Source organism: Choloepus didactylus, chromosome X, assembly GCF_015220235.1.
Source record: "Choloepus didactylus isolate mChoDid1 chromosome X, mChoDid1.pri, whole genome shotgun sequence".
Classification (NCBI taxonomy): domain Eukaryota; kingdom Metazoa; phylum Chordata; class Mammalia; order Pilosa; family Megalonychidae; genus Choloepus; species Choloepus didactylus.
The window spans coordinates 19,011,181-19,022,286 of NC_051334.1; positions in this window are offsets into that span (position 1 = coordinate 19,011,181).

The window sequence follows — 11,106 nt, forward strand, 5'->3', positions numbered from 1 at the left end:
TGATACAACCAGTTTAGGTCCAGTAGAGAGAGCTTATTGGAATGGACAAGCATACCATACTAATCAATGTATATCTGCTCCCGCTTGGTAAGATCCCCCTACGTAAAATGGAAACTTAATATCAGCCAATCAAAACACATTCTCACTTGCTTGTATGTTAGCCATATATAAGCTCCCCTTTCCACACCCTCCTCGGAGCTCCCTTATACTTTCTGAATGGTACGCTGCCTGATTCATGAATCACACAATAAAGCTGTGAGATCCTAAATCGCATGAAATTTTTTTCTATTATCAGAATAATGCCATGTATGTTCTGTTATGATGTTGAGACACAAGGATTTTCAGATCTGTTTGGGAACCATTGACAAAGCAGTAAATAGTTTCACTGTGTTGAAGATGTGTTAACATTCATATGTTGTTAATATAGAGAAAGCAAAAGTAAAAATATTGAGGGGAAAAATTGTTCATACAAACAAAAAGGTGATTATTAAAAAGAAAACTCGGAGGTCAGACACTACAGAGAAATAACCTCCAGCAAAGGATCTGTGGCAGAAAATCTGATATTCATGCTTGGTTCCATGGGATCTTGCATTATGGTTGATGGAAAGATATGTTGTAACATCATGTGGCAATGCATTTTGATATTATTTACCATTTTGTTTGTCCCTAGATATTTAGGTGCCCTGAATATGGAGTGTGCTGAGAGGATGGCTAAAGGTATATGTTGCAAATTGCTTACCTCACTCCTTTTCTCATTCACCCTCCCAAATACTTCTTTAATGAAACCTTGTCCTTAAATAATTCACACTATGAGTGGTAAAATTGAAAAGGTTGAGACTGAAAGTTGTTTCTTTGTGGTAGTTTTTTCTAAAAGCTTTGTCTTAAATTGGGCATGCAGTCATATATTTATTATTATCCCAATGTTATTGATGTCATTGCAGTGTTTTCTTCATCCTCCTAACTTTATAGAAATGCATATTTTAAGGTTGCATTTCTGATGTAGACCCTAGACCTTACAAAGAATCCTTATACCAAAAAATAGTGATTTATACTCTTGTTTACAAATAAAATCTCAAATAAAGAGATGATTAGCCATCTCTGAAGCAGTTTAGAATTAATGTTTGAATATTTTCCTTAAATGGTGTTATATAGCCTCTCCACAGGGGGAAACACAGTATATGAAATAATCTGTTAATTTTGGGATTCTTGTTTTGTATCATGAAAATCAGATCTCGAATGAAATCCTTTAGAATTAAGTTATCACTCAAAACCAAAAATTATAATTTACCAAGATCAATACAAGGTGAGTGCTAGGTGATCCTGAGAATAAATATGTGTGATAAATTGTATAGGGTAACTGACTCTTTTGCGTACACACCTTAAAATGGATTGAAGTGAAAAAGAACTTGGACAGCAGAAAATGAGCTCTGTAGCAGATGCTGTTGGTGCCCAGGCCATATCCCTTTGGCACTCACTGTTCCACAGCATATTGAGGGCATCCAAGGCAGGGACAATTACAAATAGGAATTGGAGAATACCCCAGCTTCCTTGCCCTTTGGGGGAGAAATGGTTAGTCAGCTCTGAAGCTTGTTCTATACTGTCTCCAGAGTTCCCTGGTGGAATTGAGCTACAGTTGCTCACAGTGTCAACCTGTTTGGTAAAGCTCCCCATACTGGTTTCCTTCCCTTCCCTGTCTCAATTCCCACTCTTCTACCGGTATTTCCAAGGATCAACTCCCAAACAAACTTGCACTTGAACCTGTGATACAGGGTCTGCTTTTGGAGGTATCCCAAACTAAGATAATCTTCCCAGAATAAATCAATGGAAAAACGAAAGATATGAATCTAACAATTCAGATTGATCCCTCCATTTTACCCAAGTCCTTCAGTTTGATGCAGCTTTCCTAGGACCTCTAGATGCTTCAACCTCTAATGTCTTTTACAAACAAATATTAAAAATGAGAAATATCTCATTTTATAGACCTTCTTCCTCTCTTTCCTGAATGCATAATGTTTAAAAGCAAGCTCTCATGGCTAGGAGTGTACATTCTTGATGTAAAAAAATTAGGTACATAATAAAAAAAATGAATAATTTTGAACTAATGTTCTCAAAGCCTTTACATAATGACAGCTTTTATGGCTCAGTGTTGATAAATGAAAAGGATACTCTGCAAGCCACCTGTGTGCATTCACAAAATAAACTATTGAACAGCTTGTGGGAATTTTTTTTTTTTTTTTTTAACAAATGAAAAGGCCCACTTGAACAGAGTTTGTTCAAAATTCATTAGTAACCTTTGGCATTTCATTTGGACTTCTATATACTTGCCACTGGGGCTGCATTAACATTTGAACATCACACTAGCAAAATGCAAGTGCATCAAGACAGTGGAGAGACAAGGTAGAAGAACTATCTTCAACTCTAGCTGAATAAATCAGCATGATAATGCTGAGGGGCCTAGATATATCTGTATCCTTTATAGATAGACAATACAGAGATAAATGAGATGTGTTGTCAGAAAGAGCATTGATCTTTTATGTGCCAAATTCAACATTTAATTTCCCATGTTTGAATCTGAATTTTATAATTTTTATCATTGTTTTGTAGCATCTATCACTGGAAAACATGTATTATCCAGATGTCCACACAAGTATATTTTAATTCACACCTGAAAATCCCAGACATTCTGTACATGAATGTTCATAGTACGGTGGCAAACCAAATGTCCATCAACAGGTTAATGGATAAACACATTATAGTATATACATACAACAGACTATTAATCAGCAATAAAAAAGGCGTAAACTACTGATACACAAAACAACATGGATGAATCTCAAAAACATTATGTTAAATGAAAGAAGCCAGACACAAAAATGCTGCATGTTCCATTTATATGAAATTCTAGAAAAGGGGAATCTAATCTGTAATAGAAAGCAGGTCAGTTGTTGCCTAGAGCCAGGGAAAGATTGACTGCAAAGGGGCATGAGGGAATGTTTTGAGGTGATGAAAATGTTGTATATCTTGATTATGATGATGGTTACATGGATGTAAAAATATGTCAAAACTCATTGAATTGTACACTTAAATTGGTTCATTTTAGAGTATGAAAACTAATCCTCAATAAGTTGATTTTTTTTTCAATTTTTATTGAGATTGTTCACATACCATACAATTATCCAAAGATCCAAAGTGTACAATCAGTTGCCCCGGATACCCTCATACAGCTGTGCATCCATCACCACAATTAATTTTTGTTGAATTTTTAGAAACTTTTCATTACTTCAGACAAGAAATAAAGCAAAAGACTAAAAAAGAAAGAAAAGGAAACTCGAATCCTCCCATATTCCTAACCAACCTCCCTCAATTGTTGACTCATAGTGTTGGTATAGTACATTTGTTACTGTTTATGAAAGAATGTTGAAATACTACTAACTGTAGTATATAGTTTGCAATAGATATATATTTTTTCCCTATATGCCCCTCTATTATTAACTTCTAGTTGTAGTGTCATACATTTGTTCTGGTTCATGGAAGAGACTTCTAATATTTGTACAGTTAATCATGGACATTGCCCACCATAGGATTCAGTTTTATATATTCCCATCTTTTGACCTCCAACTTTCCTTCTGGTGATATATATGACTTTGAGCTTCCCCTTTCCACCTCATTCACGCACCATTCGGCACTGTTAGTTATTCTCACACCTTGCTACCGACACCTCTACTCATTTCCAAACATTTAAGTTCATCCTAGTTGAACATTCTGCTCATACTAAGCAACCGCTCCCCATTCTTTAGCCTTGTCCTATATCTTGGAACCTTATATTTCATGTCTATGAGTTTACATATTATAATTAGTTCCTATCAGTGAGACCCTGCAATATTTGTCCTTATGTGTCTGGCTTATTTCACTCAGTATATTGCCCTCGAAGTTTCGTCATCAACCCATTTTCTTTTTTTTTAAGATGGTTTTGTTCACATGCCATACATTCCATCCTAAGTAAACAATCGATCCTAAGTAAACATCCTAAATAAACTTCGTTTGACTAACAAACCAACCCTTCTCATTTAGTAAGTGGGGCCCTGAGAAAAAAAGAGTTAGGGTAGTTGTATTTTGCTGAGGGTACAGACAGAATTGAGCATCATATTGCCTGAAGGAATAGGTCTAGAAGTAGAGGTAGAAGGGGGATGAGTAAAGGGAGAAGGGAAGAAGGAAGGAGTAGAGGAAAACAAAAGCAAATTTGACTCACTACAGAATTTTACCTGCAGATAAACAATACTATTTCTGTATCATCGCCCTGCTTGGCCATTCCCAGGGCTGCCACTTTGGGGTGTGTGTTTTGATGAGGCTGTGGAGGAGGGGAAAGGTTCTCAAATATGGGAATGAAACTTTTGGTGGTGTCTTGAGATGAGAATTTTAGGGATATATGTTGGTGTAAAGGTGACCTAGATCAGTGTTTCTCAAACTTTAATGAGCATCAGGATCACCTGATGAACTAGTAAATATGCAGATACCTGGGCCCCACCACAGAGATCCTGTTTCAGTAGGTCTGGAATAGGGCCAAGATTTTGCATTTCTAGTAAGCTTCTGGATGATGTTAGTCAAGGGACTCCTCTTTGAGTTGCCCTCATTTAAAACCCTAGTGGGATTCCAAAGCAGGGATGGACTTTCATACTTGATTACTGTAGAAGAATTTTCTGTTTTTGTGGCAAGGCATACAGGTTCAGAAGTAGTACAGAGGACTTAGTCAGGAGAGCTCTGAAATTGTTCCTGGCTCCAAATTTGGTCAGTCTTCAATGAGTGCTTTTGGGGATTTGTTAACAAGAAGAGGTGAATAAGTATATAAAAACAGATCTTGGATGCTCACCATTTCTTTCTTGGAACATTCTGAATATTGTCTGTAGGTGTGGGCAGAGCCCTCTTGTCCTGCAGTCACAATGTGAGAGCTGATTGTCTGAACCCTTTCAGATGGAAGTTAATGGTTTTGTGGTCCCCAGAATATATAATTAATGAGTTTCACTGTACTGACATTTTTAATGTTAACATTACCAACAGCAGATGGGAGATGTCTGCATTGGGTGTCTGTTTCCAATTAAGATCTTTAATTTATGATAAATGAATACATTTCAATCATGTCTGCCTTGCATTCAGTGTATGCTTGGTTGATCAACAATGGAAGCTGCTGGGAATGTTTTGGCACACTATGAGAGACTTACTTAGCCCAAAGTAAGAAGGCTTCCTCTTTTAATGGTTCCTTAAATACTTATATAAAACCAGAAAAACTCAGAAAAAGACAACCTATTAGCTTAGCAGTTCTTTTTTCCATATATATATGTGAAAATTTGGAAAACAGAAAAGGGAAAAAACCATCTGTAGATATTTCCATTCTAACACAAATCCTGTTAGTATTTAGGTATTCTCTTCCAGTCTTTGAACTACGCATAGAATCATTTAGATAGGTATAATTATATGTTGATTCCTGAATATTTTCACCTGATATATCCTAAGCTTTATTTTCCCTGTTTTTACATAGTCTGTTCCAGTTATCTATTGCTGTTTTAAGCCACCCCAAAACAGTGGCTTAAAACAACAAGATTCATTTGGCTTAAGAATCTACAATTTGGGCAGGGCTTGGCAGGGACAGCTTGACTATGATCCTCTCAACATTAACTGGGGCATTTGAAGGCTGGGGTCTGCAATCATCTGATGATTTTCTCACTCCCACGTCTCTCAGTTGATGCTGGCTGTTGACCAAAACCTTAATTTGGGCTGTTAGCACAAATACCTACATGTGACCTCTCCATGTTTCCTGGGCTTCCACAAAACATGGTAGCTGGGTTCTAAGGGTGTGCGTCACAAGAGATTGAACCAGGTGGAAGCTGTATAGTTTTTTATATGACCTAGCCTCCAAAGTCACACAGTATCCCTCCTGCCACTTTTTATGCATTAGAAGCAAGTCACTAAAGCCAAGGAGAAGGAATTTAGACCCCACCTTTTTATGGGAGGAGTATGAAAGAATTTGCTGATATTTCAAAAAATGATGGCATAATATTCTATCAAGTGAATATAACAAGCTTAACCATTTCACCTACTGTTACACTTTAAGGTTTTTCCAGTCTTAGACTGTGATTAACATTTTATTTAGCAGGTCTTCTGAAAGTAATTATGTTATTGCATTCCACCACCTAGTCTCTAAAAAAGAATTTGTGTTACACATATAGACACTTAGTAAGGGTGCTTTGATTTTGAAAAGTCTAACATAACTGGATTTTAATCAAAATAAATTCCTTGTAAGAGCTAGAGCTGCCTTAATAGATGATAACCTTAGAAAGAGATGAGAAAGCAGATTAGATTTTCCAACCTTAAACCCCCAGAAAACTGAATGGGCCCCAAACTGTAAATCCACAATGGAGTCATAACATTTGGAGTCATAACATTTTCCAATTTAAAATAGACTGTCATAGCAAATGTTCCAAACTCAGTTGCAGGTGTAGGGGCTGGAGAGATGATATGCCCTGGGGATGGGGGTGGGGTTACAAATGCTGGGGACTGACACAGGGTCTTCCCTAGGGTATGTGGGGCCTCAGGCAAATGTTTTTTTGTTTGTCTGTTTATTAATTTTTATTTAAAAATACTCTACACCTACCAAGGCCCTTGCCTATATAAAATTTTTGATTAAAAAGAAATGACAAAATTCATGGGTCCATGTTATTTATTGATGAATATTTGGAATTATGGGCAGAAAAGAAAAAAACATTTGTTTTTTTGTGCAATCAGAGCATGTAAAGTTTCTTTGTGGTATCTAGGCATCATCTTTTTCTATGCAAGTGAAATAAGAAATCCCTCCAGTTGCTTAGGACAAAAAAAAAAAAAAATGGAATTCCTCTTTTATTCTTATCCCAATGGTGTCCTGGAGCCAACTCGAACCAGCACACAAGAGCCTAATTGTGCACATCTCTTCCCAACCCTGTGTTCAGTGATGTTACCTAGGCAGCTCGAAATCAGCCATGGTAGGAGTATCTACACCACGGAAAGCAAGAAATGCTACAAATCAGGGTTCCCTTTCCCCCAGAGCTGATTGTTAAACGCGTACCAGCATAATACTGCATATATATCTCATCTGAACCATCACATATTCTGTTGGCTCTGCTTTTAAAATATATCCAGATCTGACCATTTCCGACCACCTCCACAGATACCACCCTGGTCTGTTGATGTCACATAAACTTTCATCTGGATTAATGTATAACATCCCAACTGGTATATCTGATTCTGCACTTGCCTCCTAATAGAATATTCTATACATGGTGACCAGAGTGACTTTGTTAAAATGGAAGTCAGAGCATATATCTGCTCTATTCAAACTCTTCAATAGTCTCCCATGTCACTCAAGAGTATAAATCAAAGTCCTTAAGATACCTACAATACTCTCCATGATCTGGTCCCATATCACTTCGCTGACCTCGTCTCCTCCTACTCTTCCCCTCATTTACTCCATTTCAGTCACACTGGCCTCCTGGCTGTTTCTCAGCGCCAGGCATATTTATGCCTTGGGGCCTTTGCATTCCCCCACCCCTAAACTGTACACTCTCCTTCCACCTATACCTCATTTCTTTTGGCATTTACCTATTGCAGCCTTTCCTGGAGACCCTATCTAAAATTGCAATCCATGGCCCTTAACACACACACACCCCCACACACACACACACCACTTCCTTTCTCCTTTGCTTTATTCTTCTCCTTAGCAATTATAATCATCTGAAAATTAAATATTTTATTTATTTTTCTTTTTATCTTCCCGTGAATGGAAGCCCTATGATGGTCAGGATTTATGTCTGTTTTGTTCCCTGATGTATCCCTAGCACTGAGAAAAGTGCCTGACACATAGTATGTGCTCAATAAAAATTGTTCAATGAATATATAAATAGAACATGGGTAGAAGGAGATCAAGTGGGCAATGTCCTGTGCTTACCAGCCCCCCATTGACCCATCTATCTCCATTATTATGTTTCACATATTGAGTTGTGTATAAAATCCCATTTGTAAAAATAAGTTTGTTACATAAGTAATTTTAATAGTAATAATGATAAGCTTTGAAATACATTGTTCTGGTCTAATACTCTCATGTTACTTCAGACGGAAACTGAGAATGAGAGAGATGAAGCAGCTTGCCTAAGGTCTCACATCCCCACCCCTTTCTCCTAAGCCGAGTCTTCTCTGAAGCCTAAATGGGGGTGGAGGGAGAAGAGCGCATAAAGCTGTGAGTTTGGGTATCACTAGAGACTCTGACATTACCACCTGAGTGGGATAAGAAAGAATGTATGGAATAGACTTCTTAAAGAAGAATGTGACTACCATTTACAAGTTATATTAATTGTATGATTAGGAACATGGAAGTACACCTATGGCCCATTGCTAATTAGAAGATATCTGACTATTCAAATCAGAAAACAGAGTGGCAATAGGATTTGTGGGGAAAACAGAAACTTAACAAGAAAGTCAAGATTTAAATATATAACACACCAAAATGTAACATGATTTAGAAAAAAAGGAGATAATAAATAAGATACAACCAATCTACACCTTCACTTGTCAGATAATGCAGGAGGGAGAGGAGGCCCAGTTGAGTCTCTGAGTTCTTTATCACATCTTTTGGTTTACAATAAATTATAGCTCTAGCTATTTATGCATGATGTGCTTGTTTTCCCCTGAAAGTTATTTATCATCATTATTTTATGGTATGTTTTGCTTATAAATCAGCTCTTCCCCAAAATCATCTCCTAAAAAGATCATCCTAAAAGTAGCTTTTGGTAATTATGGTCCTTAAAAAATTAATAAGTATTGATTGGTTTGGTTTGGTATGATCCTGATATTTTTTATCACTGGTGATTTTGATTTTTATAAGACAGTTGGCTTTTTACTTCCTGTAAACATAAACTCATGCCTATGAAGATGCATGTTTTTTCTCAAAATCCAATAATAACCCAACTTCTTATTGCTAACAATATTTATTATAACTTTGCAGAAATCGTTTAAGAAAAGATATCACTTGTTTAATTCCTTTCTTTTCACTTTTATTTTCTTCTGCTTATATTTGATTAAAATCAAAGTCACTTTCTATTTAAAATGGTAAAATTTAGGGTGCTTTTTTATTAAAAAAGACATTTTTTAAACTGTTTTCATTTTTTCTTTTCCTTTCCTTTCTGTTCCATTTCTTTTCATTTCATAATTTTTTCTATTGAATACATATTATTTTCATAAGATATTCATTATTATAATTTTTAATAATATAATTTTAATTAACAAAAAGTCTATTTGATTAAATCAAATATATATATATGTATATATACACATATAAATAAGAAACCGAGCTTCAATCTTGTTTATTCAGGTTTTATCTAACAAAGAGGCTCTGCCTTCAATTAGTTTTACTTCATTTGAGGATAAACGGGAAGTAGAAACAGGTGGTCCTTGGTAGAAAAGGCTAGAGCTTTCCTTTCCTTCCACTGGAGCTAATAAGAGTCATAAAGTCTCCTGCTTGCTGCAATTAGCTTATTTACCTTGACAGTGGCCAGATGGGAAGAACTGGGACAGTAAGCAGCAACAGCAGCCTCTCCTGCTGCTCCAGCTAATACTAGAAGGTAGCAGACTGGCCCCTCCTATCTCTTCTTTCAGTTTCTTTAAGGCCCCAGACTCAGTTCTAGCGGATGCAGAATTCTCAGGGCCTTGCACTCAGCAAAATCAAGGCTAAAGTGCTAGGATGCTCTGAGTTCTAGGGGTGTTCACGTCAACTTTTCCTCCTTTCTTTCTTTCTTTATAATTTATAGTCTGCTGACTTTAGAAAAAGACTTAAGATGCAGCATTTCAAAAAGGAGCTCTTTTTACAATGTTTAACCACATTCAAATATATAATTTAGTGGTGTTAATTACATTTACAATATTGTGCTACCATCGCCATTTTCTGTTATCAAAACTTTTCCTTGTATTAGTATATAGTGTCCTTCTTTGTCTCTTGTAACAGATTTTGACTGAAAGTATATTTTATCTGATATTATTATAGCTGCCCCAGCTCTCTTTTGCTTAGTGTTTGCATGGAATATCTTTTCCCGTCCTTTCATTTTTAACCTATTTGTGTCTTTGGGTATGGGGTGAGTCTCTTATAAATAACATATAGTCGGATCATGCTTTTTTATCCATTCTGCCAATCTCCATCATTTGATTGGGGAGCTTAACCCTTTAACATTCAGTGTTATGACTAAGGCAGGACTTACTTCAGCCATTTTCTTCTTTGTTTTTCACATGTCATATCTTTTTGTCTCTCTTTTCCTTTATTGCAGCCTCATTTTCTGTAAAGTTGATCTTTTGTGATGTAACTGATCGATCACTTTCTCATTTCCATTTTTGTATATTTTTAAAATACTTTCTTTGTGGTTATTCTGGGGTTTGTATTAAAGAACCTAAGTCTATAACTTACTAGTTTTAAAAGACACCATCCTAACTTCATTAACATACACATTCTCTGCTCCCGTATCCCTCCATTTCTCCTCTATAGGTTGTTTTTGTCACCCCATTACCTCTTTATACTTTGCGTGTCCATTATAAGAAAACATGATTATTTCTTATTCAATTGTATTCTAATCCTTATAGGAAATAAAGAGCAGAGTTATATACTGAAGGTACAGTATTATTGGATTTTGCATTTGCCCATTTAATGGCCTTTACTGAAGATCTTCACTTCTTTGTACTGCTCCAAGCCACTCTCTCCTGTCTTTTCCTTTCATCCTTTAGCAATTTTTGTAGGACAGATCTTTTGGTGAGGAACTCTCTGTTTTTGTTTATCCATGAATGGTTTAAACTCTCCCTCATTTTTGAAGTACAGTTTTTGACAGATAAAGAATTTTGGGCTGGCAATTTTTTTCTTTCAGGGCCTTATATATATTATACCACTGCCTTCTCACCTCCATGGATTCTGATGAGAAATGGCACTTGATCTTATTGAGGATCCCTCGTGTGTGATGAATCCCTTTTCTTTTGCTGCTTCCAGAATTCTCTGTCTTTGGCATTTGACATTTTGATTAGTATGTTTCTTGGAGAAGGTTTATTGAG